The sequence below is a fragment of the Rhipicephalus sanguineus genome, chromosome 1, assembly GCF_013339695.2.
Source record: "Rhipicephalus sanguineus isolate Rsan-2018 chromosome 1, BIME_Rsan_1.4, whole genome shotgun sequence".
In the NCBI taxonomy this organism is placed as follows: Eukaryota; Metazoa; Arthropoda; class Arachnida; order Ixodida; family Ixodidae; genus Rhipicephalus; species Rhipicephalus sanguineus.
Genome location: NC_051176.1, coordinates 136999144 through 137024685, shown reverse-complemented (window position 1 = coordinate 137024685; position 25542 = coordinate 136999144). Strand labels below are relative to the sequence as shown.

The window sequence follows — 25542 nt, the reverse complement described above, 5'->3', positions numbered from 1 at the left end:
CGGGTTCAAATCCCGGCGAGCCCTCATTTTTGTGTCATTTTTTTCAACCTGAATCAGCCCAAAAATGGTCATTTTTCTTCATTTTTTTCCTCTGTTCTTTTTTTCCCATCAGCTCGGATTTTATAATGACTTCATACCCAAGCACCCTTTGTCACTGAATGCCCGGACTAATCAAAACATGTTGTTTCAAACATACTGTGTGAAATGGTGACTGCGCAAAAGCAATTAAGGTGGACAGGAAAAAGCGTCCTCCTTGTTTCTTCGCCTGGCGTTGTGTTGTTACCATTTTGGACAATGCCCAACTACAGCCGAGCTCCATGCGTACGGATCTCGCGCCACGCTCTATACAAGCTTGGCACGATTGTTTTAAGTAAACTTTTCATCGAACGCTTGAAATTTCATTGCGCTGTGTCGCCCACTCGTCATGACAAAATAGCACCTTGGTGAAGCAACTTAAGCAAAACTCGGCTGCGAAGTAAAACTCGAACACCAGGTTGCGTTACAGGAATAAGTCGCGCCTCTACGTCTCTATGTTTTATTTTAATTTACATGTTGTGGCTCTCCTAACTTATCAGATCCTTCTGATAAACTCTAAGAAAAAAAGAGTCAAAAGGGGGTCACGGCACCCTGACTGTCTTCCGTTATCTATTTGACCCCTTTTGAAACGTAGAAGCAGAAAATGAGTGTGAACATTTCTGCAAGAGTCACCTGACTCTCGTGATGCGCGTTTTGATTGACTTCCTAGTTGAAGACGCCGCCGTATACGTCATACATAACACGTGGCTGGCGTTAGGCGCTGTTCGTATACGCTGTGTGCCATGGCGACGCGACTCGCCGTCGGCGCGACGGCGCCTCCTTTGTCCGTCTCCCCTTTCTCATGGAGTGCATTGCGTATCCTGGAGTTTTGTTCGTTTTGTGTTCAAGAAAGCTTTCGCATCTTTGGTTTTGGTCATGACATATTGTACGCGGAGGCTCCGTGCTCGTATAGTGACGCTTGGAGGGCGCCATATTCATGGAGCTGCGGGCACGTACAACGTGCGCCTGTTATTGGTGAGTGTACTGCTTTCGCATTCGTTCTACATATTTAGCTGGGCGTCAGCAGCAGCTCTGCGCAAGTATGCTGCCAGCCATTTCCAATGGCAGTCTGCGTCCGCAGGGCTGTTGCGGATACCCAACTAAAACTGTCTATTAACGAGTTGAGACCATTACGCGCATTTTATTGCGATAGCAATTATGTGGACAGTCTCGGCTGGAAAATGTCCGTCCCCGTCGCCGTCATTCACCGTATATGTATAAGTATGTATATATATAGAAAATCCATAAAGAAAAATAATTCAGAAATTCTTTCCGACGCGCGAAATCGAACGGGCGACCTCTCGCTTTGCAGCCCGCCGCGCTGGACGTTAGGCCGCGACAGCACCGTCTTTCAGCCTGCTAACGGCGAGCTATTTATATACACCATGTAATTCAGCATGCTTTCTTAGTAGTCACATAGATGGCGCAACGTGCGCGCGTGTGGCGCGCTTTAAAGGGACCCTGAAACGGTTTTTTGAAGTTTTGTCAGCGTTTAGGCAGGGGCATCCCCAAATCATTCGCACCAAAAATTAAGCGACGCACTGTCTACCAAGGCCGCTACGGAATTTATATCTATACGCTCCTCCTCACCACTGCCTTGCACCTGCAACTCACAGACACCCTGACATCGCCGGCGATCGCAGCGCTCTCATCAGCGCGCTCGACGGTTTGAGCTTCGTCCAGTCATGGCCTCAGATACTGTGCGCCGACTGGTTGCGCGCAATCTCGGAGGCCCAACAAAGACGAAGCTCGCGGAGTGGTTGATATCTGCTCCGATAGGTGCCGCCACACTTCCAGCAAGTCTTATTTTATTCTCCTGTACGGCGACAATCTGCAAAAGCATGCGGACAAACAAAAATAATTCGAGAACGATCACCGATAAGCGTAAACTCGGGCAATGTGGTTGTGTCTTCAGGGGTGAAGTTATAGCCACAAAAACGTGGATCGTGGCGTTGAGCGGATAGCGAGAGCGCGACGCTCCTTGCAGCGACGAGCTGAAGGCATTCCGCTCGCCAGATGCCTCAGGAACATTGCACGATGTCGCAGCTTTACAACTCACCACTTGCTAGAAATTGCTAGATATGTGGTACACAACACGGCTAGGGAAACTAATTATGTCCAAGAAAAGAAACCTCGAGATAAACACTGTCGCTCAGCTCGCGTCAACACGGAGTACGTTGTAACACAGGCAGACGACGCCCGCTGCCCACAGGAGGTTCAGTGCCGTGTACTGGACATATGCAATCAGATCAGCCGCCTGCGTGACGTCGCGCTTCCAATATGACGCGCACTGGAAGTAGGTGGTTTGAAAACCGTTTGGCTGAGCCGCTGTGATCGGTGGCGATTCGCAGCTTCAAAGCCTTGTAATAAATTACACAGTTTACGCACAGAGCTTAAATCGGACTGTAAATGATCCTTAGCACTTGCTCTACCTGCTCAATGTGTTCATACAAAATCGTCAAAACCGTTTCAGGGTCCCTTTAAAGATCGTCGCCCCGCTACTGCGAACGCCGTTGCTCTTCGCTCTACAGGGCGTGGTCGCTTTCGTGCGCTTATCTCGAGGAAAGAAGGGGCGGCCGGTGGGGTGCTTCGCTTCGCTCGCTGCAGCGGCCGCGTTTGCGAAAGGAGCGCGCTGTTCAAACAGAAATAAGTAACAACTGTGACAATTCGCTCTCGTCTTGTGTGTACCTGTTCGTTCGTTTCGTGCGTCCTGCTTTATGTTTGAGCAGTGCGCTTCAAGTGTCGAGCTGTGACGCATTAGTTCGCGCTCGTCCTGTGTGCGTTCTTTTCGTGCGTCCTTTGGCTCGAGCGACGCGCTGGAAATTTCGAGCTGCTTTCCGTTCTTCGCGTTACATCACAATTTATTGCTATCGCATTCATTGCTTCGCCGTTGCGGCGAAACTGTGACTTTTTGTACAAGCTCCCGTATTATGAGCGATGCAATCAATTATCAAGGGCGTTTGTTTGCTGATCGCAGATTGTGTCCGCACTGATGAAGGTAAACGATGTCGTTTTGAGATGCGCTTTCGTGTAAGTCCAAATAACATTTGCGTGCAGCGTGCGCCGCGCTTGGAAACGTGAACAAAAAAAGTCTGCGTGTAGAACACTCAGACGCACTAAATATAATGGTTTTTGCTGATTTAAAGACGGCAGTTTAAGGTGCAGATACAGTGAAACCTCAGTGATACGAATCTCACGGGACAACCAAAAATATTCGTATCATCCGAAATTCGTATCACCAGAAAGCATGGAAAATTAGCATGCGACAAAAGAAAGCTGGCGTGCATTTTTATTTATTGTTTTTCAGGACCGTAGTAACGTCAGGAAGAACCCTGAATGACTGTCAGTTAAGTTTTTAGATGTCGGCAATCATACCAGCACTCGTAAATATACGGCCCGTACGCGCGTATTTTTTTTAATGAACCAGGTGCGTTGTGACCCGCGACAGCAGTAGCCCCTTCCAAATTTTAGTATGCTTTTTTTGCATTGCACTGGAGTACTGCAGCGAAAGTAATAAAAGAAGCGCTTTGACGCGATGGATTAAGGCCACAAATTTACAGAACCACGGTCCTGTGTTACGATTTTGTTATCGCGGGGGTGTTGGGGATGTTTTTTGGGATATTTACGGCCATGCCCGCACAAGTGCGACCTCAACGATCGTGCATGTTGACGTTGTGAGGCCTGCCTCCTTCGCCAAGACTGTCCTCGCCTTCTTTCGGTCCTCGTCCACCTTTTATAGGATGTCTGATGCACGAGGCAGGCACGTGTAAACACAGTACAACAATAGCAGCCCGCGTCTACGCGTTTGAAAAAAAAAGCATGGCGATAATGTCCTCTGTGATGTAAACGCCAAGGCACACGGAGGCACATAAGAGCCTCAAAGATTCGCGCACACAATCTCGGAGGCCGTGACGCGTCTCTGACAGTTTATTCTGACCGTAAGAAAAGTGTTTTTCTTACACCGTGATTCTGACAATTCGGCGGTGCGCCGCGCATGTTCACGCTTGCGTTCCCGCGCTCGTACGGGCTTGGCGCGTCCTCCGCCACAGCGCGGACAGCACCTCTTCGTACCTGGGCTGTAGCGTACGTTCGTATCAAACGTCGCTGTGTGAAAATCGGTTCGCAACAACCGTACTCCATTACATTGCAGGCCAATAGGACTTGGCCGGGACCGACGAAAAATTCGTATCACCCCGAAATTCGTATGAGCTGTGATCGTATCACCGAGGTTTCACTGTATTGTACGATGCTTCCAGCGCGTACGCGGCAGTCAGTTAAATTAAACTCGCCTCGCGGCGAAAAGCTCTGCAGACTATAATATCGACGGCGTACGTTGTTGGGGCCATTCGCCGTGCGGTCACAAGTCTGATGCCTCCAGCCATCACTACCTTTCGATTTATCCATAATCATAAGGAATAAATATGCAAACATGATGCCAACTTCTGCAGCGTATTTTGCAGCGTATGACACTATGCACATCACAGCCACACATTTTAGTTGACTATACTCATAGACATAGGTCGGCAAAAAATGTGGAGCTCACTAAGACTCACTCATGAAATATATTTTGCCTTTAGCGCTCACTCGGAGTCAGACTCACCAAAATTTTCCTCATTCGGACTCACTCTGACTCAGACTCACTGAAAATTTTCTCAAGCGGACTCACTCTGACTCAAACTCATCAAAATATTGCTCGCTCGGACTCACTCAAACTCAGACTCACGGCTCGATCTCAGTCTGAGCGAGTCTGAGTGAGTCGAATCTTGAGTCCATTAGCGTATATTTAACTTTTTCGACCATAGTGTGAACGCTCTTTAACATCAATATTCCATATAACTGGTTTTCTACTTGGCGCATTTTGATCTCATACCTTCAAATACGAGTTATCAATGGTTACAATCCAGTAAGGATATTTTTATTGAAAAAGATGACTCACACGAGAAATTTTTATCAAGAACGTCCCGTGAAAGATTAGACCAGAGGGTTGTGGAATCCCCTCCCCTCGCCCCCCTCCACAACTCACGTCTCTGATCAATAAATATTAGGATGGCGTATGAACGCCAGCGCTTTAAAGTATGTGTGAGCAGACGTGAGTATAAACGTGAGTCATCATAAGGTTGATAGTAATGCTGAAGTTGAGTGGATAGGACTATAGGCCGGCAAAGAAATTTGGAGCTCACTCAGACTTACTCATTAAATATATTTTGCCGTTAGGGCTCACTCGGACTCAGACTCACCAAAATTTTTCTCAACCGGACTCACTCGGACTCAGAATCACTGAAATTTTTCTCAACCGGACTCACTCGGACTCAGACTCACGAAAATATTACCCATCTTAACTCGCTCAGACTCTGACTCACGGCTCGATCTGAGTCTGAGTGAGTCTGAGTGAGTCGACTCATGAGTGAGTTTGCCGATCTATGCTAACAGAAGCATGTAAACGAGGTCTACCTCAACTGTTTAATTGGAAATCACAGACCATGTTTTCTCGCTTCTTATATTACTCAGCTGGAAAAGCTGTGATATGTTGATGAGTTTTATTAAAATAATGCTAAAATTGAACTATTCTTTTTTAGCAGTCACTGGGCACAACGGCAAGTTTATTGGACTTGCTTGAAATAAATAATTTACTATTTCCAACAGTAGTCGCGCGACACTAGAGCATGAGTGAATTGAATAACTTAAAATAGTTCTAGAGTAGCTTAACGCTTCGGTGTGTGTAATTTGACCCCACCTAGGAGTCTTACCGGCAAGAGTCGTCTGACTCCCTCAGAAGTGGCAATGTGATCCTTCACATAAGAGTCCTTTCACTCTTCCTAAGGGAGGCAAAGTACTCTCCACGGACGCAACGCCTCTCAGCCGCCACGAGAGTTCACGTACATCTTCAAAGAGAGCCGTATACGTGGCATAGTGAGAACTCGCCGAAAAGAGTCCCACGTACTCTTTTTCTTTTCTTCGAACGTATACTTCCTGCCGCCCTCTCCTCCGCATATCCCAGTAGTGGCTACGCGCTGTGCACAATAGACTGACGCCATTATCATCACTAAGCTTACGATCATCATCAACTATTTTCACCATCGGAAAGTAAAACCTCTACAAACGAAGACGAATCGCACCTGTTATAATTTTTTAAAAGGAGTTTGTTCGCGTGGAACTCTGAATGTTTATTCCGAACGATATATACATACTGTGCCAGAAAGTGTAGGACGTACTGCACGTATATGATAGTTCAATTGCCTGTTAATATGTCACTGCACTACTTCATGCGCCAAGCTATAGTTGGTTCCTTTCCTCCCTTCATTCGCAATTACAAACGCTAATATAAACAAAACCAACTGAGGAGGTCATTCTTCGGCATTAGTTACACACGTTTTATTACCTGTACATTGCATAAACTGCTGTACGAAAAATAAATAGAACTTGATGTGGATTGAACTGCAAATATTACCTACTCATGTGCTTCGACAAATGTGTGGTATGTACGCTTACATATATGTTTTATCGCCAGTTAACAAGTTCTTCGCCATCCTTGCCGCAGAAACATCTATTTTCTCCGCAAATAGCAACCATGAATAGCGCCGCAAGCTGACGATGTATAGCCCTGTGCCCCCGCAGCTGCTGAAAGGAAAACTGATGAATAAAAGACTTGGCGCCATTTAAGATGGCCAGCAGAATGCCGCATGACGACCCGATTTATATTCTCACAGTGGCGCGTCCGGCAACGCAGCGGTGTCTTTTTTTGAGAAGGCTTAAGGCTACCTCTCGCGATAAACATCCGTAATACGTCGTCATCGAGGTCTACAGGTAATTAAGACAGCTATGTCAATGATGAGGAGTCAACAAGCTTCTGTGATGTTGTCCAAGTGCATGCCGTGCGAACACACGCGCTTCGTTTTACATCACTGCTAGCTGACGGAGACTCAATGCCGCGACTAAACACTTGCGAAATGCGACCACGCTGTCCGTAAATCGCATCGCGCAATCGAGTTTTGGTTTGAGATGACGCTGGTTCGCCATATCAGCAGAAGAAAAAAGAAAACGGTGCATTTTGTCTGCTCCCACCGCGGTGGTCTAGGGGTTACGGAGCTCGACTGCTAACCCGAAGGTCGCGGGATCGAATCCTGGCCGCGGAGGCCGCATTTTGATGGAGGCAAAATGCTAGAGGCCCGTGTACTTAGATTTAGGTTGTCGTTAAAGAACCCCCGGGTGGTCGAAATCTCTTGAGCCCTCCACTACAGCGTCCCTCATAATCATATCGTGGTTTTGGGACGTAAAACCCCAACTGTTATTATATTTGTTTGCTTTTTTCCAGAAACAAATAATTTGCGTTCATAATCAACCTGGCAACCTGCGAGAGTTCAGCCTAGCAACACACGAGATATCAGGCCGCCGCGGGGGTACAGTGGTTACGTCGCTACGCTTTTGATCGGAAAGTCGCGGGTTCGATCCAGGCTACGGCGGTCTCATTTCTACTAAGACGAAATCCCAGAGGCCCATGTGCTTTTATTTTGGTGCACATTAAAGAACCCCAGCTGGTCGAAGTTTCCTGAGTCCACCAGTAAAGCGTGCCTCACAATCATATCGTGGTATTGACACGTAAAACCCGAGATATTATTGTTATCAGGCATGATATCAGCTTCGGACTTTAAGAGAGTGTTTACGCCATGATTGTGGTGATAACATATTCGTAGCGCTCTGACCAGTATGCGTAGTATACGGAATGACAGGAAATAGAATGCCATGTGTCCACTGAAGAGCGGAGGAGGAACTGTGGGCGGTTTTATGAACAGACATGATTCAATGGTCCCCACGAAGCAATGTATTGCGTTTTCACATTGTCTTGCGCAGCCGTTAATTAGTTTTGACCATGACCGAGATCTTATTTGGAACCGGCACGTGTAGTGCGTCACAAAGTGACTGATCACAAGTGCGGACCATCTTGCGTTTACCGGCAGTAACTACTACCTACTACCCCGGAGCGCTTCAGTTTTCGTCGATATGACGAGATGACGGTCTTAGTCACATCGCGCATATCATCGTCATATCGGTCTCCATCCAGTAACCCACAAAGTGGGTGCGCATGTGGTGAGACATTCATGGCAGACAGAAGACAACTGGGGGCCTCCGAATCTCGTTTCACTTTCCGTTTATTCGCGGAGGAAGATAAAACACACTGGTGCATGGAACACTAGTCGTTACAGCTGCTGCACACACGTGCGATCCTTCAGGCATTGCTTACGGTCGCGTGTACTCTTAAGTGTGAGCGCTATATATACAGTTTCTGCCTTCGCTTCAAGCACTAACCAGCTGAACCGAGTAATGTCCAAGCTCGACCAAGAGGCTTGTCAGCAGCACCGTGTGTATGTTGTGTGCTTATGTAGTAGTATCATGCATGAGTACACCATTTCATACATCACCTTTGTTATCTGGAAAGCTACGCTGGATGTATACGGCAAGGCAAACATCTCAGCGTCCGTAAAAGAACGTACGTGCGCGTTCGTTTGCTCATGTTTTATCGTATGCTGATAAAATATGGAATGCGGATGCGTCAGTGGCGAAGAATGTGAACGTGTATATGTACAGCATGAAAAAAAAACGGGTATTTACACCTGAGTGCAATGTTTCTGCCTGGGCAGCTTGTCGGAAAACAGAGTGCAGCCATGAAACTGAGTGTCAGCAACTATACATGAACTTTAAATCAGGAATATTACCGCTCACTGAAGTGCGAATGCGCGATTTAGAAGCTATCCGGTGCGAATAGAGAGTTGGGTTTACCTTGTGTAAGTTCCACTAACAACCGAAGTGGTCTTCACCGTAGTGATGCAGAACTATCGATGGTACTATCGATACTATCGATAGCTGAGTCACTATCGAACTATCGATGGTAAAAGATACTATCGATAGTGCTATCGATAGCAAGTACTATCGATAGTTTAAAATCAACAGCGCGAACTCATTGCAGAATAAATTTGGTTCCCCGCGCGCGTGGTACATAGTGGAGCCGGAGGAGCAGGCTGAAGGGCAAGAAAGTTGACATGCTTGCGTTCTTCACCAGAGTGCTTCGCTGACACATGGTCATGGAGTCAAACTATTAAGTTGTAGCGGAAAGGAAGCCGTTACACGGGGTGGAACAGCGTGGCTTCAGTTTTATATTGTATTTGATGACTGCAAAATAAAAAAATTATCAAGAACTAAGTTTGTTAATTGGAAGATGTAACTGGTTCCTTTTAAATATTAATTTATTGATGGACATATGCCGCCATTTTCACTGCGTAAATAATTTCTCTCGATAAAAATTTCCTCATAAATTAAGCGATGCTGATAGTAGGTTACAGCAAATGTTTTGGCAATTTGGCCAGCCAGCAACAGCATCGTTATTCGCACCACTATGGATAGTTTGTCACGTGGTTGTGACGGTGAAGAATGCTGCAGGAAGACTGGGAAAGACGAAGCTCTTTTTTTGGTCGAACTTGTGCCCAGAAAATCAAAACTGAGAATACAAGCGATGCACGCTGCGCACTGATTGCGGCGAGAACAGTCGCCAGCCGTCGAGTAATCTGACAATCGGTGGAATGCTTCGTCTTTTATACATCAGTCATCAAACCTTCCAGTGTTATCGCTATTGCTCGCGTAAGCTCTCGAATAAACTTCAATATTCGCGTCCGGCGCGTAACCTTAAAATGTCAAACAATCGCGAAACTTCTCAAACATTGCGGCGCGCTCTGCGTCAAACGCAGCTAACAGTCTGTGGGTGAAACCAGATACATCAAAACAAAGCAATAAACACTCGTGGCAGTAATATCGCTACTAATATTACCAATGGTACTACCGATTCGACTATCGATAGTTCATCGATAGTAGTACTATCGATAGTTTGTTTACACTATCGATAGTTTCAAAGAAACTATCGATACTATCGATAGTCAATTTACCGATAGTTCTGCATCAATACTTCACCGACGTGAAGACCACCTGAAGGTCGTTGTCAAGTGGCTGCCTCATTCTCAGATTTCCCATGGAAATCGGACCATGAAAGTGGAAACATGTCTACAGTCACCCCCACTTCGATTCGAACTAATGTCACAGCAGTATTGTGTCTGTCTCCCTCACTAGCCTATGGTCGCTGCACTTTACCTTGCCCACTACTTCCGTGTCCTGTGCTGCGCCTGGTTCTCCGCACATTATGAAATCTATTTCGCTTTTTGTTGCCAAATATATATGTACCTGGGCTCAAGTACTGAAGTCAACGGTCTGGCGAAATTATCTTCTGCGAAATACCCGCGAAAAATCATTGCGTAAATAGGGACAAACACTGGTCCATTATTTAGGTCGTTGAAGGAGGTTATTAAAAAAAACAATGGTTGGTCGGCGCGTTTTCCCGTTTTTTTCCATGCTCAACTAATGATGGCAAATATAATGCGAAAAAATGGTACAATATGTTCAAGAAAACACCGTGATAGTTCGTGTACTGCGCTACCTTTTAAGGTACATGTTTAGTTGGCCTTTAAAGAAGGCCCAATAATTGTTTCAGAAGGGAGACGTTACTGCGTGCTGGGCAGCGTCGTGATAATAGCGCTATAGACGGTATGTTCGAAGAATAACTCATAGGCATGGTTGTCGCTAAAGAGACTCCCTGTTTCACTCGGCTTTCAACGTGAGACCAATTGTTTATCATATGCTGCCGTAAACGCTTTTTACGTCGGGAACGGAGTTGACGTGGGTTGCCGACTTTCCCGAAATTGTACACCATGGCTTAAAGGGGTCACGAAAACTTATCTGCGCATGCCCATGCAACAGGCGAACCTATCAATCCGGCACGCGTGGCGGTCTACGCGGAAGATAACTGTTAAGGCATTTGATTTCATCTTTATGCAAGTTAATCGACGGTTGGCTCACGCATGCGCTGCCACTATTCTCGATATGCCATGCTTCAATCATCAGGCGCGTTTCTTCATTTCTATGCCGGTACAACACTGCGCATTCATCGAATTTTGGCGTGCACTTACAATCTCGACAATGTAAAGATAGATTAGAAGGTGAGCCTCCTGTTAGCGATCTCTTATGTTCCAACAGTCTCTGGTTAATGCATCGGCCCGTCTGTCCTACGTAGAAGTGGCCGCAGCTGAAAGGGACCTTATACACCACACTCGTACGGCAATCAGTGAATTTGTTGGTGTGTTTCACGAAACAAATATCGGTCCGCTTCTTGTCTTTTACTCGCTCATTCTTCCTCTGCACAGCGGCACAAATCTTACCTAGCTTATTGGCAGCCCTGAAAACAACATTAACGCCGTATCTACTTCCTACTTTCCTTAGCCTGTGAGATATGCAATGAATGTACGGTATACCTACGACACGTTTCTTCCTATCGCTTTCTGCAACCATGCTCGGACTTAGCACAATAGACTGCTTTAAACGTTCAGCGACCGTGGCCACTGCATCACGAGGATACCCTACATTTAAAAGACGCGTAACCTGTGCGCTAAAGCTATCACTCATTTTGTGCTCACACGACTTGGTGAGGGCTGACTTAAGGCAAGACATGGCGATGCCGTTTTTTACAACCTTCGAATGCTTCGACGAAAAATTTAACAGCGGTTTCGAAGATCTAGGAGTATACTGCCAGCACACGTGGTTCTTCTAGAACGTTAAGGAAATGTCTATAAATTGTATTCCATTATTCTGAGGCACCTCTTTAGTAAAGCTCAGCCCTCCTCCATTTAATCTAAATTTTTCGCTCACGGAATTTACCACCTTTTCAAAGTCCTCACCACTGCAAAAAATCAAGTAATCGTCCACATTAACGCGACCTCAAACGCGACCTCAAAAGACTACCGATATTAACCTTTCCAGAAATTATTTATCAACTAGCGCGAATATCTACATTTCTGGAATCCATTTATTGACCGATTCCGGCGGCATTTATGAAGTCGAAATGTCACTTGATGATAGCCTTTAGACACTAACGCACTGTAACCACTATATTAGCTTACAAATAAACAGCAAAGGAAACCCTGTGATACTTCCGGCACGTAAATGATGAAATATGAATTATAATTAAGTGCTCAGGTTTTACGTGCCAAGAGCATTGCAGAAGCATAGTGACGCAGGGGGGGATTTCGGAATAATTTTGACCACCTGGATTTCTTTAACGTGCATATAAGTGAAGCATGAAGTTCAGAGCGCAACCGCTACAGGCTGTACCTCATCGTCAGCCATAAAGCCAGGTGACTCTCTTACCGTAATTGGATAAGGCGCGTCGCATGTTCAAAAAATGCTAGCATAAAGTGTATCACAAAAAAAAAGAAAGAAGGGAAGCACATGGTTCGCAGTCGTTACGCCAACCACGGCCAATGTTTATAATTGTGGTTCGCGTATTTCTTTAGCTCTCGCGGCTTCGTAATATTCTTGCAACCGTCTTTCAAATGATCACGCCTGCACCTATTTCTTAACGGTAAAATATTTTAATATAGGAGCGATGAATTTATCAAGCAACACTTCCAGCAACGTTAAGATATAAGAGGTGTGCCTCAATTGCATACACCGCACTCTTAACATTTCGTGACGACCTGCACGATGTATTGCGAGACTCAGCGCCGTCGACAGGTTCAATAGGCTCGGAAGGGGGATAAAAAAATAATCTCGTCTTGGCGCGTCTGGAGTGCCCTTTTTGAGGCAACGGAGATAGACGCTATCAGCTGTGGCTGCCACTCGTCCGCAGTAGGCGTCCGCGCGGACATCCGAGTATTCGAATTGCACTTTGTCCTTACTCGGCTGTGCTTTCCCTCGCGTCAGTCATTTCCCGCTGTTTCTTTCTTTCTTCTTTTATTTACTTCTGACGTCGACGGCCCGAAATGCTCGCTTGCTTTTCCGCCCTCTGTTCGGGCGCGCATGCAATAAACAAGTTTTGCTTACTGCAATCTGTTCACGAATAATTACCTGGCGCCGAGCTTCGTTTAGTGCGGAGCAAGCGGTGTCACTGTCCTTGTCAACAGAATACAATTGCTCTCTTTTATGACACCCAAAGCTGCTCAGGATGCGATACGCAGTGCAGCAGTGTAAGCAATATAATGAAAACGGACACTATCTCACTAACTGTGCCAAAGGAAACGAAAAACCACCTAAACTTGATCCGAAAGGCCTCGCGCCCGAGTCGGAGAGGAGACGGGGAAATCTGTTTGCCATGTCCCTCCTCAATCGGCAACTCTGGCGTTCCTCTCGCTTCGAGCATTCGAGCTGCGCCATTCGAAAGTTTTCAAGTTTGCAATAAATGAGCCAACTTATGGCTGCGATGCTGCCCTCTTTTGCTGCCTCGTAGAAACCAAAGAGTCGCTCGTTCTGTGATCGAACAATAGATGGCGCTTCGGCACCGCGCCTGGACGCGGCTGCCGTGAAACCCACGCTGCCTCGAAACACTAGCCTCCAAGTAACCTTCGTGCGAGTGTGCGAGACTGTTGTGGCCTAGAAACGTAAGTCAGAGGCGGAAAGCGTCAGCCCCCGGAGACAAACAAATTGGGGCAATTCCATTCGTGGTGGTACCTTGGGGACATGTGCTGAACATATCTTGCGTGCTCGTTCGCTAAAACTTGCAACTTTTCGCAGCGAATATCAAACGTAGTTAAATTTCCTTAATTTGAGTTTGCATGTGAGGAAAAATGCACTTTTTTTTTTTCTAGAACGCCATAGACAGATGACTGCTGGGGCAGCCTTCTCGTGGGATTCCTGTAATCTTTCTCTTTCTGTGCTTCACAAAAAGGGAAGCGTACATTTATTCGCGGTTGTAATTTTCACCTGGGCGAATAATTTAGCAGCCTATAAATGAAACTTCAGCACTGCGTAATTGTAATTGTTTCAGTCTATTTTTTTCATTTCTCTTCGTTTTAAGATGAAGTATCTGTCCTACGTTTTATTCAGAACTGGATCACTTTAAACCACAAAGTTACGAAACAAGTATACTCATAGCGTATTCGTGCATGTGCATTGGGGCTGTATGAATGCTTTCTTTTTAATTTCCCATGTGAATTCGAAAGCACTAACAACAGCGGTAAAATATTATTCCGTTAAGGATAATGTTTACCGCTATGTTTTGTTTCTTTTATTCGACCGCAAGCGTTCGCATTTTCTAAGAACAAATTAATTCATCCTTTTAACCTCATTAGACTCTCTGTAAGTTCGCAATTGTACGTATTGGGCTGCTAGAGTGGATGCTTGGACGAGTTGGTCAGACACATTTGGTAATTTAAAACTGCGCGCCATACATGAGACCAGCACAGGAAGGACACAAACAACAGCGCTGTATTGTGCACTGTTCTGTAAGCGGAAACTGAATAAAACAAAGGCACGTACAAGTATACGGTTAGAAGTTTTGCCGCGTAATTAAATTTAAAGGCGAATAACGAGGGGGGGGAAGGGGGAAGGACTCTTATGAAATTGGATGCAAAAGCAATTTTGATAAAAGCGTGTGTACGTGTTTGTTTTACTAAAACTCATCTGGCTTTAATTACTGCATACGAATTCATGTTACACACACACACACACACACACACACACACACACACACACACACACACACACACACACACACACACACACACACACACACACACGCACACACGCACACACACACATAATATTTAAAAAGATGAATTCTAAAATGAAAAAAAAAATAATGTTACGAATATAGAAGACGAGTAATTTAAAACGGTCCTCGGTTGACCTCTACCACAGGATGGTATTGACACGCTTAGGCTTTGATAATAACGTATGTTTACCATGTCAACAAGGTATTGATGACATTAGGCAAGAATAATTACGGATCATAAAGGCAAGTGATTGGAAAGGTCAAGTAGGAGAATTCTGACTGTTGACAACGAATGCAGGGAGGTTCTGCCTGCTAAGAAAATTATTTCTTTCTCTCCCCCCACGCGTACTTGTTCACCGGTGGAGTGGCCTATGCACTCTCTAAGACCGCATGGGCAATCCCATTTGCAATCCAGTGGCCTCCTTGTAGATTTCCCGTTTCTTTTGCCTTCAGACTTAGTCACGTGATGACAGCCATTAGGTGCGACAATAAATTGTCGTAGGCAGCAGAAGTAGCAAAAAAAAAAGACACCTTTCACAAAGGGTATACTATGTTAGCATTCGATACAAGATACATGCGCATTCGGTTTTGCCTTGACCTGTGCGTCTACCTCGATTTTTTTTGGTTCTTTGTTTTTGAGACACCGCCTCTTCCTATAAAGCTAACTTGTTTTGCCGTTTGTACCACTCGTTGCTGGTACCAGGGCTACGAATTAAATACTTTCTCCTCTTTTGACATTGCCGTGATCACCTTTTCTTTTTATGTAGATCCCATATTTTGTCATAGCGACAGTTAGCATTGACGCACAATTCTGCGTAGCGACCCCTGTTTGCCTGATTTTATGACTTTATGGCGTGGCTTCAATGCGCTTATCGTTAATTCGCACCTGCAATAACCAAACGCTATCTTAGTTTAGAAGTTAGTCAGTAGCGTTTTACAAAATAGACTATGTTTTACTAGGCAAGGGTAGATATTTGGCCTTATTGGTGCGAGCGACATATTCATATTGTAAAGCGCTGAACTGAAATGTTGAGGACGGGACAGGTAGTAGCGCTTGCGTGTGTGTTACTCCCTGTCCCGTCCTCGTCATTTCAGTTCCGCGCTTTACAATATTATTGCATGTCCTGCTTTGTCGAAGGTCAACAATAAACATGAACGATGTGACTGTCGCTTCAGTCACGCATGCGGCCAGTTCACATTGTATTAAATACGTATCTAGATTAGCCATCCAGAAAAATGGATAGTTGTACTTTTCCATTCTGCCAATACTAAGCTCATCAATGCGGAGAGCTTAGGTGTCTGTCGCATGCGCGATTCCAACGAACGCGCATTTTGTGTTCCTGGTTTTAGGATGGCACGTTGAGTGCCATGGCTTATTTATGAGAATATAATGTCGACAATGCTAAGACGTAATTGACACTTTCATCGGGAATATGCAGCCTTTATTTTGCAGTTTGCCGAGCATTCAAAAAGTATTCAACGAAATTATTTAATCGTGCACGCGCAATTTTAATAGAGCTAGGCATTCCTCGCTTCAAATTGTGAAATGGTTTTCTGTCTACGTACTCGAGGGAATCCCGGGATCCTAGTCATATACAGATTTACTGTGAAAAATAACTTACGGAATTGAGCGCCCCACAGAAATGCACATGCTGTTTCAGGCGCCGTACTTCAAACAACTCGAAATAGTTTGCATATCCCTGGGTTATACATAAAGGAACACTAAAGGAACAAAAAATATTTAGCAGCAAGAGTACATTACACTATTAGTGCACTAAAGCCTGTGGGATGGAGCACATTGTTGCTCAGCAGCGGATTGCTTTTAGCGATGCGTAGCAGGCGTGCTAGGTGCGTTGCTGTTATAGCCCGCAGATGGTACACAGAGCAACTCTCAATATAGTTTGCTAAGGGCTACGCAGTAGCTATATTGTGTCTTGTTTATTGTAGCCCTCACAGTGGGCTGCTTGACAGACGCATCGTAGCAATATACGGACCTATTCGCAATTATGATAGAATGTGAGGTTTTTGTATGCCGTGTGGCCTTGAAAGACATGATCAGGCATGACAGTATACCGTGTTCATGGAAAAGTCGGCAATACAACATATTATTTGACATTAAGCGGGTACAATCGCAACTGTGCACAGCATGAGGCGTTGTAGTACATGGAAACACACAGTCGCCTTAATCCAATCCTTAGCCTATTCTCATTGTAAAGAACCAGTATAATGTTCACTGTGGAATTATATGGAGAGTTATGCTTTGAGCTATACAGCACGTGCTTGACCAGTGGACTGTCGCTGGCTGTGCGTCTACTACAACGAAGGTACATTTAATGATCTCGAAGCAAATTGGTCTTGACTAGGCTGCTCGGCAATGCTACTCCAGACCATCAAGCAATCATAATCATCATGATTCGCTAGATCCTCCTCCCTCTCGCCTGCTTTAACAAATTAATTAAGTTTAGAAGAACAGAAAGTTGGGCGAGTTTGTACTGATCCATGAAGGCACTTGGAAGCGCAAAACACACAAAATACACAAGATCATCAGCTGTTATCAGTTGTTAGTTTCTTGTTTCACGCATGCGTTTCCCTGTTGCTGTTTCCTTTTGATGACGATAAGACCTGGCAAATTTCTGTAAATAAGCTTTAGTTTGAAGAGAGCGCTCGTCTTGGTCTAGTTCTTTTCGTGTTTTTTGTGTGTTTTGCGTTTCCAAGTACCTTCATAACTTAATTAAACAAATAAGTTGCACAGAATGATGTGATCAGAAGGTACGTTGTATGGATGGACTCCGGATTAATTTTGGTAGCGTGGAGTTTCTTAACGTGCACCTCAAGCAAGGTACACGAGAGATTTTGCGTTTACAACTCCCATCGAAACGCGGTCGCCACGGCAGAGATCGAACCCACTAGCTAGAGCTTAGCAGTGCGACGCCATAGCCTCAGGGCTATTCACCGTTCTATGAGGCTCAGCTATGAAGAACGTGATGGCGCGGATTCCACTTGCGGCCCCCGAACAAACGCTACTCTCGCCGGTCCCTTATAATTTCACCGTAGTTCGTAGCCTGACAACACAAAACAAAACAAAAAAGGCCTCTTCCCCGGCCTTGAGGTCATGAAAATGTTAACCAGAACCTTCCTGAACTGGAACTGTTCAAAATGTGCGTAGCGTTATAGATGGCGGCCGGCGGGGTGTTTGCCTTGTCGATGCACTATGAAGACTATAGTAATACACATATATACGTCTACGTGTATGGTTCTATTTACATTCCACACATTAATCGCCTTCTCTTTCCTTCTTCGTGTAGCGTGCGTCGCGTGTTGACTGTGTTTCCTATTGTGATTATTGTGTCCAAGTTGAGCCCTTAATTTGGACCGACATGGGGCCCAACACTGGCTTAGTCACCCAAGCTATCACTATAAGTAAGCAGTGCCAAACCGACAAGTAGAGCGGCTGCGATTACGCTCATGATCGAGAGCTTATTGCCTTTTTTTATTGGAGCAGTGCCACTGCAGACTGAACTACTCGTGTAGGAAGGCACACGCCGATAATGCTTGGCCATGCAACCTTGAGCGTCGACATGAGCACGCATAGACACTACCACCGTTTGAGAAATATGTCACTCAAAGTTGGTAAGTACGCTGAAGGAGATGACAACAACAAAAAAAAAAACGTAACACGAGTACACAGTTACTGATCGTATTTTACATGCAGTATTTAAGTTGTGGCAACGAGATACGTCGCTGTGAACGGCTCCGCAATAATTTCACCCACGTGTCGTTCTTAAACGTTCCGCGACACTTACGAGAGCATTGCGGACAGTTTGCACTCAGTGCGCATTAGAATGCATTCAATGCGCATTAGAATGCCGTTGCTGCGGTTGAAGTCGAAGCCTTTGCGTAGTGGCCGGCCTAGGAATACCAATGGACCAACCGGCAGTTCTATCGAATAATCCGCAAAGATACGAAGAAGGAAGAAATTCCGGAAGCTTTACGGTGGTAACAACGTCTTCCTTGTTTTCGAAGTGGACATGAGCCAAATCCGTTGAGTCGTTTGCGCCTTCCGCGTCGAGTGCTCGTTCGAAGTCTGCACTGGCTTATTGCGCCAGACCACAAAGCCACGATTACGAAGAAACATAGCAGAAAAATACTTTTAAAAAATATTCGCGTTCGCATGTTTGATATGTTTGGTAGATATTGAAAATTCCGCAAGCATTCCTTCCTACATATGTACCTCTTTCGCCGTAACAAAAATGGTCGCTTTTCCGCTTGTGCAACCATGAGATATTAAACCGTACATCCCGGATGGTTAGTTATATGAGAGCGTCTAAAAATCTCCTGGCATGTAGTACAGATTCACTCATTCAGTTACACTACACCAAGAGATGGTTCACTACAGACATTCAAAATTAATATAAAAGGTTCCATAATTGCCAATATATTGCTAGCCAACTTTATCATTACAACTTTAGCGCTCATATTGCAATGCATGAGTTAGGAGCAGTCTCTTTCAACGAATTTTCAAACTAGCACCAGTTTTCGAATATGCGCTGTCTATAGTACAGTAATAATTTATTACACTGCCCTTTTTTTTAACCGGGAGAGAGAATAAGAATAAAAGAAAGGCGGGGAGGTTAACCAGGGCTGAGCCCGGTAGGCTACCCTGCACTGGGGAAGGGGGAAGGGGAAGGAAGTTAGAGAGGAGGAGAGAAAAGTCACTCTTTCAGCCGACGTAACAGTTCCGCGTTTGACATCACAAACGGCGAATCAGTCCGGTATCCTTGAGAAAACGCAACAGCGCTTTCGTTGCCTTTCGGAACTGTGATGGGCAGCCCCATGGTCCTAATATTTCCGGGACAGTTAAAGCGCTTCCGTCCATTTGATTTGGTGCAGTGCTGAGATGAAGCCTCTCGGTTGCGTATGTCGGGCAGTAACACAGAAGGTGCTCAATAGTTTCCTCAACGGCACAGTCGTTGCACTCGGCGTTGTCGGCCATCTCTATCTTAAATGAGTAGGCGTTGGTGAACGCTACACCCAGACGCAGACGGCACAACACTGTATCTTCTTCGCGGGAAAGACCAGGTAGTAGCCGCAGTCGTAGACATTTCGTTGTGCATATAAGCTCAAAATCTATACTGGAACAACACTGCCCTTTACAAAATTTCGCAATGGTCATGTGAAAACTGGTGTCATCGTGAAAATTCTTCCAAGTAGATACGTCTTTCGGATATCTCGGGCTATAATTCACCAGTTGCAGCATGTACTGTAAGGTAATACCTAGAAAAAAAAATGTACCCTTGGGCCAAAGGGGACACCTCAGGGGGCGGTGATCTCCCCGACGCTGTTCAATATCTGCATGATCAACCTGTCGAGGGCCTTGAACAAGATACCGAACATTAACCACACGATCTATGCGGACGACATCACCATCTGGTCCCTCAGCGGATGTGAGGGTCAGGTCGAGAGTGCTTTGCAAGAGGCCATCGATGTGACGCAGCGCTATCTCCTCCCCACCGGGCTAAGGTGCTCGCCCGCTAAGTCCGAGCTCTTACTCTATAAGAAGAGGCCCAGAGGTGGTTCTCACCGGTCCTGGAAACCAGCAGCGGAGAGCCACATTACGTTATTCACCGATAACGGCTCCCCAGTTCCGCGGGTGGACACTATCAGGGTCCTAGGAATGTTTATCGAGTCTAACGGCGCCAATGGAGCCGCCGTCAAACGCATTTGTTCCAAGACCGAAAGCGCCCTAGGACTGATTCGAAGAATCGCTAACAGGCAGCGCGGAATCAGGGAGGACAATCTGATTCGGATTATCCACGCATTCGTACTGTGCCACCTCGCTTATTCGGCGGCCATGCACAACTGGCTCGTGTCGGAGCGCAACAAAATCAATGCCCTAATCAGAAGAGTCTTCAAGCTGGCTCTTGGCATTCCCGTTCGAACGCACACGGAAGACCTCCTCAAGTTGGGAATCCACAACACGTTCGAAGAAATTGTCGAAGCTCAAGAGTTTTCACAGTTTGTCAGACTGTCTGGCACCCCAGCGGGTAGAGCCATACTCGGCATGCTGGGACGCAACCCCGCGGTTGTCGGTCCTGACGCCGTGAAGCTGCCCAACGACGTAAGATCCAAGATTTCCATACCCCGGATGCCGCGCAATATGCATCCAATCTACAACGAAGCACGAAGACGAGCCAGGGGTAAATCTTTGCTCGCCAGTGCCCACTTGGACAAGGATCGAGCCTGCTTTGTAGATGCGGCTTCGTACACTCAAGAAGAAGCCTTCTCCTCAGTGGTCGTCGACTGTGATTGCAAAGTGATCAGCTGCGCTACCATCCGCACTTCTAGCTCCAGCGTTGCAGAGCAGGTTGCCATTGCTCTTGCGTTGATGGACGGTGTGCATGACACAATTTATTCAGACTCCAAGGCCGCTATCAAGGCCTTTCAGATGGGCATGGTGGCTCCCCAGGTCCTACACATCATTCACAAAGTCAAAGACCTCAAACATCACTCATTGGTCTGGTTTCCTGCGCACCTTGGAACCATTGAGGGTGTCTCGCTCAATCCCAACGAGGAGGCGCACTCGGCTGCACGAGGTTTGACTGACCGTGTACCGGGTAACGCGTCATCTCCTGGGCGACCCGAGCCTCTCTGCTCGTACAACGAGATATGCAAGCACCACTATCTCTCAAGAAGAGTGTTGCCTCTACCACACTCCTCGCTATGCAGGGCCCAAGCTGTTACTCTCAGACTGCTACAAACAAGCACTTACCCGAGCCCTGCAGCACTGCACTCAATGTACCCTGAACGGTTCCCAAGCCCGGACTGCCCCCTGTGTGGTGGTTATGCGGACTTCGAGCATGTCCTGTGGGGATGCGCCTCTGCCGGTCCCCCTTTCACCCAAGCGGAAATGAAGAGGCTCATTAAGGCCCAGGACCAGACCTCTCAAATCCTGGCCGTCCAGAGGGCCCGCGCGAGGGCCGTCAGGTTTAACCTGATGGTCCCCGAGTGGGCCTAGCCAGGTGACGTTGAGTTTACTCGCGTCTATTGTGGACCGAATAAAGTTGTTTCACTCACTCCTCAGTTAAATGTTCGCATTGATTTCCCGTGCAAATAATGTGACACCTGAGAATATACTAAGTAAAAAAAATCGGAAGAGTCAAGGCTTATTATTTTAGCGCTGGTAAAGATATTAAAAACGATCTATGTAGTTGGGACGCCTGTGTTAAAATATAGGGCGGTGTCGAGCCCGAAGAGCGGAAGAAGCGACGGCCCCCGTCGACACAAACTTATTTATGACGTCTGTGAAGTAGCGTGCTCGAGGCATTAGCTAACGATTTAGCATCCGAAATCGTTACGTGTACGGGAGCCTGTTAATTAAAAAAAAGGTGCGTAGCAGTGAACTCGGGCATTCACCAAGCTAGCTGTAGGCGGCTACCCAAGTCCTAAGCAGTGGAGACTTTGAACCGTGAGTATTTTGAGTCCTCAGCTTACAAAGTGCGTCCCACAATGGTGAAATTGAAGATTTTGCTCATAAACTTCGGAACCGGGAAGGAGGGAAGTTACCCAACTCTATTGCTTGATTAATACTGGCCAAAACTTAAGCCTTGACTGGCATGGTATGTATAAGCAGTATTAAAATATCATTGCTTCTCGACTTTGTCCTGACGTGGCCAAGGGTGAAGTTTGTTCACATTTTCGAGAGTGAAATGGAGTGTCGCTGCGCACTGTTATATTCAGAGTCAATCATTCGCTCCACCGCAGCTGATCTTGACACACCGTCACCGGCACTGTTCAAATATTTATTTAGCCAATGCAAGAAAATGAGTTAGGGCTTAAGTGAGCTGCCAAACATATCATAATTTTAGTAACGTCAAGTGGTGGTTGGCTCCTAATGTCTCAATGTTTCTCTTCTTATCGGGTGTCACTCTTTTGTCTGTTTATCGAAATACAGGTGTATTGCGATATATTTTATGACGAATATGAACATCTGACATATCAACACAGACAGAAAGGAGCAATGAAATGGGCGTGCTACTCGACATAGTGGCACAAATAACAGTGACGCTTCAACCTCGTTGCTTATAGGCAGTAATGTCTTAACTTGTCGCCCCGATGACGGCGCTACTTCGACGATGGATATGGAGTCACAAATATATGTAAGGGGAACCACTTATGCGACGCATATTTCAAGTTTATTCTTTTTTTAAATTTTTACGGGGCGAGGCCGAGGCATGTAGGTATTTTGTAATATTGTGCATCTACATGTACACAATTCGATTAAACAATGACCTCCAGAATTCGACTGTTGTAAGAAATGTCACACTGTAAGGATGTAAGATGGCTGAGTGGTAAGCGCTGGCTTTAACGGTCATGTGACATTCCTCAGTGGGCTTATTTATTTTTTATTTATTTAGATATTTATATATTTATTATTTATTTACAGAATACCTACAGCGCCATACAGACATCATTGGGGGAGGGGTGGGGGAGGTCAGCTTGAACAACAACATATACGTAGGGTTAAACAGACATTTTCAATACATTTAGCACATGCATTTGTTCAGGAGCGATTTTTAACATACAAACAAAAATCATTATCTGATACTTTTACCAAACCATTTTTTTTAAAATCGTTCGATTCTCCTATTGATTCCAGAAATCATGTGTGTTATAAGGTTCCCAATTTAAGTTGCATATGTCGCTTCTCGTGTATAAGCTATAGAAAACAGTGATGTGTATTTAAAATTGCTGATTACATTGTAGATCATTCTCTATATCAATGAGTAAAGACTGATTGAACTCCCCTTTTTAGTATTGCAACTCTCTCTGCAAAATATTGCCTCTAGTACTGCAGAATTACAAAAATTTGGGATTGGACTCTATTTCTATTTCATTGTTGTAGATGTTGGAAATGATGCAAAGGTAACGCAGTGGACTTTTTTTACAAAAAAAAAAATAAGAGGTATACAGCTTCCTCTTTAAAAAGAAACTGTCTTGAGCACACACTTTCATGATCGCCTTAGTCATGCAAGCTACAAGCAACTAGGGTCGTCCTGCAACTTTCACGGGACAATGCGCAGTTGGGAGCAATTAAAGGGTCTCTCATGTTTTTATCGAAAACTACCGATGCCCGATGCACAAGAACGACAATTACACAAAGAAAAAAAAGACCCGCAGTGGAATTAAAAGTAATAGATAAACAAATAAATAATTATAAAATGACTGATTCACAAGAAAGTGCTCGGGAATCATTGGCTATTTGAACAACAACCGCATGCCACGTTAAATAAATAAATAAATAAATAAATAAATAAATAAATAAATAAATAAATAAATAAATAAATGACAACTAACACAAGCAACACAGCCTACTGAAAACAAGCTACGAAAGGAGAAAACTCATGCTTCAGAGAGTGCTTTCCGTCAGAACGGGAAAACAATCTCCTTACACCATTTCCGCTAACCAGCAGTAAAATATTCGCATTACTGGTTATGCATTAACTGGAAGGCACCTCTTTTCAATCCTGCGAGAGAAAAGGACATGTGTGATACAGAAATAGTCTACATCTACGCACCATTTATTCCTTGAGAAGTTGTGAGGTCAGTATCCGCTGAAACGGCGTTGGGACCAACGTACGCCTGGAACACACAAGTCACCACGTTCTCCTGCGAAGCCAAACAATGAAGGCAGGGCATACGGCAACATATTTTCGCCTCGTTGAGGTTGTTTATGAAGCACCTACCTCCTCTCTCTCTTTCTTCCTTATCGCAACGCGCTGTTGTATATACCTTATCAGTCTCGCAAGGTGGAAGGAAGCCAAGCGCGGAGGGCTGTGCAAAGAGATGTGCACGTAAAGGGAAACGGTCGCTGCGCACATAGCACGCGTTCGCGGGTGTTACCTAAGCGTGGCATGTGCCATATGCGCATCAGAGACAGCTTGACACTCCGGCAAATCGAAACGGCGTGAGCGCACCGCTGTACTTAGTCGATGTGTTTAGCGAGTTTTTTTTTTTTTTTTTTGAACGATTTCGTTCTGGGCTCTCGATCCAGTCTTCGCACATGCTCGCTGCAGGGCTGTCGTATTTATAAAGTCGTCTTGTTATAGACGGGCTTAGAGCTTATACTCTGTGCAGAACAAGAGAGAACGTTCTCCACAACCATCACAGCACCATCTGAGTGTTCGTATAGTCAGTCTCCTGCGACTGCCAGAGCGGCGACTTGGGAGCTTTTGAAAAACGTGGGATTCGCTGTATCAACTTGGATAAATCCATAATTGGAACAGAATTTCTGCAATTTGGAGCAACCATGATTCCATTAAAAGAGGACTTAACTATAGTCTTATCTTTTACTTTTTTTTTCTTTTAATTTGCGGAAAGGAAAAAGTTGGACAGCAGATTTGGCCAAACCTTATTTTGTCACTCCTGATAGTCGTAGCAGTCTCTTAATCGTAAGGAAATTGTCTTTTTCGAGGTTGAGGTTCGGCAGCTTTGTGATTCTACTAACAGAAATTCAATTTTTTTATACACTACCGCTAAAAATGTTGCGGATCTCGTCTCGTCGACGTAACTTCTGCGCTTCTAGAACTGGGGATGTTACCGAATAAATTGAGTCTGGCGAGAAACTTGAGTGAGTTCTTAGTAATTCAAAATCGACAAGCTAGGTGGCTAAACGGACAAGGGCAGAGGAACAGAAGAAAGGAGGAACACAACACGGCACTCTTGTCGTGTTGCAGTTTATTGTATTTTTTTCATTGCTCGTCCGTTTAGCGCTGTAGTTTGTCAGTTCAGAAGTCCACATAACAACATAGTCGCTCTCACTCCGTGTTTCACAGCGCTTGTTAGATATAATATGTTGGTGTTGGCTCTATTGGCGCTGATCGAAAAAT

General features: G+C 45.3%; 1 protein-coding gene and 1 non-coding gene across 2 annotated transcripts in view; one reads left to right on the top strand and one right to left on the bottom strand.

The window, feature by feature from the left end:
• The window catches only part of Trnap-ugg (transfer RNA proline (anticodon UGG)), a 73-nt gene extending 49 nt beyond the window's left edge, over positions 1 to 24 (top strand). The window contains exon 1 of the tRNA in view: positions 1 to 24. This exon is cut by the window's left edge and continues 49 nt beyond it. This is a non-coding gene — a tRNA (tRNA-Pro).
• The window catches only part of LOC119398865 (uncharacterized), a 35292-nt gene extending 10888 nt beyond the window's left edge, over positions 1 to 24404 (bottom strand). Inside the window, exon 1 of the mRNA XM_037665696.2 lies at positions 24232 to 24404. The gene's annotated coding sequence lies outside the window, so the exon portion shown is untranslated. The remainder of the gene's footprint in view (positions 1 to 24231) is intronic.
• Between the last annotated feature and the right edge of the window lie 1138 nt (positions 24405 to 25542).